A 5,364-nucleotide genomic window follows, 5' to 3' on the forward strand; every position below is an offset into this window, starting at 1 on the left:
CCGATAGCGCGGGGAGAAGCGGCGAGCCCCCGCCCCCACCCGGATCTGAGGAACCTGTAGAATCTTCGGTGGACCGCATCAGCGATCTCCCGGGCATCATCCTTGATGAGATCATCTCGCTTCTCCCCACCAAGGATTGCTACCGCACACAAGTCCTCTCAACTCGGTGGCGCCCTCTATGGTGCACCGCGCCCCTCAATCTCAACTGTCGTCAGATATCTATCCTTCCTGAATTTGATCTCCTTAGAGCCATCGTCTCTTCTCACCAGCAGGGCCCCGTTCAATGCCTCTGCATCCCGACAAGCTACCTGCTGTCCATACCCGGCAAGGTGGATGCTCGGCTGACATCCCCTAAATTCGGAAAACTCCAGCAGTTTGAGTTCTACCATTACCATGAAAGTTTCATACCACGAACATACCAAGAATTTGTGCCCACACCGCCGTTGTCCATCTCGCGGTATTCCTCCTCTCTCCACACCGCCACCTTCGCCGGGTGCCATCTACTAGACGATCTGGTACAAATGCTTCGACTCCCACTGCTAAAAAAACTTTCGCTTGTGGTGGTTTATCTGTCGGAGGCCTCACTGCACAGCATCATCCACTCCAGTTGCCCTGCCCTGGAGCGCTTGCTGATAGTTTTGGGAATAGAAATCGGTATCAGTTGTCTCCAAATAAAGTCGCCTCACCTTAAAAACATTGGGATTTGTTTTAAAGGACAGCAGCTCATCATCGAAGATGCCCCTTCACTTGAAAGGTTGCTCCTTCATAATTGTTATACACCTTCAGAAATAATTGTCGTCTCTGCGCCCAAACTAGAGACCTTGGGTGTAATTCGTGACCCGTTTAATAATCACAAGGAGTTGGTGTTTGGCTCCTCACTTTTTCAGGTACTGTATATTATCATCTACACATCTGTAATCATATGCTCCATTTTCATTTGTGCGCATAAGTTTTATATGATCTTGGAGTACACTTTGGGTACTAATATTATGTTATATGCTCAATGAAGATTCGTCCATTGATAGCCTATCAATGCTGCTGGATTCTGTCAAGATCATATATATCAGAATGTATAGTTTTGATCTGGACATAATTATTGTCTTGCTGCGATGCTTTCGATCTCTGGAGAATTTATACATAGAGGTGATGATTTCATGCACATTTAAAGCCCGTATATATTGTACTAGAATTAACTGTTCAGCTGTCGTTCTTTCGACATACTCTTTCTTCAGACCTTAACTATTTTCAATCTTCATGTCTACTTAGGCAGAACCACATGGAGAAAAACATATAACCAATCATTGGCGTAATAAGCACAAGGATTTTCTCAGTTCTCATGACATTAATTTGAGGACAATAACGATGGGACGATATGCATCCAACCAAGCAAACAGAAGCTTTGTCACATTCTTCCTATTGAATGTGAGGTTACTATTGTCCACGAGGCTTAATTTTTACAGCAAGAGATTTCTCACGGACGAACATGTTGAACAGCAAAAAAAGAAGTTTCAGGTGGACAAATGGGCTTCTAAACGTGCTCGTCTTCTATTTACAATAAGTTGTAGACATCCTGAAATAATTTTTTTGCACAAGATGTTGATTTTATAGATTAGACCGATCCATTTGTTTGTGACAGCAAAAAAGAGTGATTGGGTTAGATGTTACTGTCATGTTCAATCTGGGTTTTGTCTAAAAATTTGATGAACAATTAATCATTGGGCTTTTTGTACCATTTGTATGCTTGACTTGCATGTTGTTGCCCTCCACCTGCCACTACACTGCCGCATCTTCCATGGCTGCTATTCGTTCCCGTCCGAGGCCTTGGCGTTGTTCTCCGCCTTAGTTCGCTCGTTGTGCCTGCCGCCGTCTGGCATTGCCAACATGCTCAACAACCAAGAGGAATCAGGAGATGACTGTACATGGAGAGGCTGACAGTAGGGACCCACCAGGGTCATTGCATTTCGCAAGCAGGTGCCTCGTTATTACAAGCCAAAAAAATACTTCCTCCTAATTGTTTGACAACTAGGTTCCACGCCATTGTCAATGTAGTCAATAAACGAGAAAATTACACAACGAGCGGATAACACCAGGGACCTAGCAGCTCGCCCAGTTGTTTTCCAGTTTCAGAGACGGAGCTCAACTGCGCGCTGTGCGGGGGCTGTGGCCCGTCTAGCCCTCGCTTACGCTTTTATTGAGCACATGACGAGCCCAGTTGATATATTTTTTCTTTCTGAAATTGGCTAGCCCAGTTCTTTTTTTTGGAGAATACCAAAACTGAGGCCTACTTGCTTTTCTCAGCCCTGCTGGGCTGCAAATCTTTCAAGACGAGGAGGGATGTAAGTAGTAAGAAATGGGCTTCCCCAGAAAACGGGCTATAAGTTGTAAGAAATGGGTTGTAAATTTTTAAACCAAAGCCAACCGGCAATTGCATTAAAATATCATTTTTTTTTCAGGATTTCTCTACTCTCTACTCTTATAAAAACCAAAGCCAACTAGCAATTACATTAAAATATCATCTTTTCTCCCACAAGATAAACTAGTCATACAAATGCATCTTCATGTTCCGTGCAATGAACGGGCATCTTGCTAGTTAAGATTCTAAATTTCATTCATTTTTTTGCAGAGAAGTGTTTTTTGAATTTTATTTTGATATAATGTTTTGAAAATTAATTTTAATGTGACTCGAAATTTCGTGATTAAAAGAGTTCGGACCCCACCGAAATATGCAAATTTTCATTGAATTTTTTAGCAGTGCCCAGAATATATGGTCTGTAATGCTAATAAAAAGAATATGGGCTTCAAATATCCTTAAGAATTAGCAAATGGGCTGTAAATTATTGAAAATAATGGCTAATGGGTTGTATGCTGTTTTCCACAGATTTGGAGGCTGACTTCTCGGACTACTAGGTTCACGATGACGCTATCCTAATTTTTTTTACGCGTACGCAAGACTTTGTCAATTTAGTCAACACACAACAGTGAATGTTGGATGTTCATCCAACGGCCGCCGTGCTTCTTCAATCTCTGATCTTCCTGCTCCAGCCGCCCAAACCAGCGCCGATGGGACTGCCTGCTCCCTCCTCCTGTGGCTGGCTGTGCTACCGCAAGGCCATCCCTCTAACCACCCACACATCCTATTATTTTCCAGCGAAGTCAGCCTCACCCCGCAGCTGACCAGTCAGCACTCGTTCTCCCCTCGGCGTGGGCATCCGCTGCGGTGGCTTCACCGGCTCCGGGTGGTTCTCTTCCTGGGCCTCGGCCTCGTCCATCGCGTTTGTGCTCTCGGCGCGGCGAGGTCAACATGGTCAAGAAACAACAGCCATCGGAAGAGGCTGAAAGTAGGGGCCCACACAGGGAAATGCCTCTTTATTATGCACAAAATAATGATTCCTCCACCTCATAGCTGGGACCCACCGGAAGGGCCTCTGTAATTCGTGAAAAAAACGTTCCCCCCGCTGTCAGCTCGGACCCACCGGAAATGCCTCCTTATTACGCACAAAAAAATGAATACTCCCGCTGCTAGCTGGGACTCCCCTTGGTGGGAGGCTGACTTGTGGGCCTACTAAGTTTACGGGGATGGAGGGCTTTTTCAACTTAGTCATTATGAACGATTCTAGCTCCAGTGACCGTACGATGTCCATCCAATGGCCGTAGTGCTTCTTCAACCTCTGGTCTTCGTGCTCCAGCCGCCCAAAGCAGCACCGGTCGTGCCGCGTGCTCCTGCCTCCCGTGGCCGGTTGTGATGCCGCGGAGGCCTCACCGCCCCCTACTACTCCCACCGCTGGCCAGGCCATCCCTCTACTCACCAACACCACATGTTATTCTGCGGCGACGACAACCTCACACCATAGCCGAACCAGTGAATCCTCGTACTCCTATTCGCGTGGGCATCCACTGCTGCGTCTTCCCCGGCTCCGTGTCATCCCTTCCTAGGCCTCACCGACATCCACCACCGTGGTGCTCTCGGCGTGGCGTGGTCAATGTGGTCAACGACCGACTTCCATCGGAAGAGTACTGTACGTGGCGAGGCTGACAGCTGGGCCCACGGCAGCCGCAAGGAAGTGCCTCCTTATTATGCGCAAAATAATTATTCCTCCACCTGACACCGGGAACCCACTGGACGGGCCACCGTATTTCGCGAAAAAAAATGTTTCCCCCCTGACTGCTGGGACCCACCAGCTACACCTTCGCATGCAAGGAAGTGCGTCCGGGCAAAAAAACAAAACGATTCGCCCCCTAACTGTTGGGACCCACCAGCTACACCTTCGCACGCAAGGAAGTGCGTCCGAGCAAAAAACAAAACGATTTGCCCCCCTGACTGCTGGGACCCACCAGCTACATCTTCACACGCAAGGAAGTGCCTCACAGTCGGGACCCACCTGGTCGAAGCGTACGTAGCGTTGTCATTCTGGTCGCGAATGTGTATGTACATACTGGTGGATGTCGAGGCGCGCACGTGTCGTAGTAAAGGCGCGCATATGTCATAGTAGAGACGCGCACGTGTCGTAGTAGAGGCGCGCACGTAGCATGTACATGTATGTACAATGGCCAGGGTGCAAGAAAGAAAATACGACCATGTATGTGTGCATACGAGCGGGGTCTCGAACGGCTACTCGCGCATACGTACGGCCAGGGCTCGTGTACATGGCTGGGTCGGAACGGAGAAACAACGTCATCGTCGTGTTCATGGGGAGGCAACGGAATGCGTCATGTTCATGGGGAGGCAACGGAATGCGTTGTGTTCATCGGGAGGCAACGGAACGCGTGGGAGCCAACCGGCTAGGTCAGAACGAAATGTGTCGTCGTGTTCATCGGGAGGGCTTGGACGGAACAGGCGATGGAAATGAGGACTGGCGTACCGCAGAACGGAGGAAACGGCCTTGTGTTCGACCGGCCATGTTCGAAACAGGATCCTGTTCATCGGGAGGGGTTTGGCATACCGCAAAATGGAGGAAACGAACCTCCTACGGTCGAAACGGGGGTCCTGTTGATCGGGAGGGGTGTGGCGTACTGCAAAACGGATGAAACGGACCTCCTACGGTCTAAACGGGGGTCCTGTTGATCGGGAGGGGTGTGGCGTACCGCAAAACGGACGAAACAGACTTGTGTTGGAGCGCTATGGTCGAAACGGGGGTCCTATTCATCGGGAGGGTGTGGCGTACCGCAAAACGGGACTCCATGGGATACTGTTCATCTCCACCGTCGACCTCCTCCAGCCTCCACGGGCTACCGTCGACCTCCTCCAGCCTCCACGGGATCCTGTTCATCCAGCCTCCGTCTCGCACCACTCCACTGGCTACTGTTCAACCACCCCTCCACGGGCACCCCTCCACCGCCTACTGTTCACCCAGCCCTCCACACCAC

The sequence above is a fragment of the Triticum dicoccoides genome, chromosome 7B, assembly GCF_002162155.2.
Source record: "Triticum dicoccoides isolate Atlit2015 ecotype Zavitan chromosome 7B, WEW_v2.0, whole genome shotgun sequence".
Lineage (NCBI taxonomy): Eukaryota > Viridiplantae > Streptophyta > Magnoliopsida > Poales > Poaceae > Triticum > Triticum dicoccoides.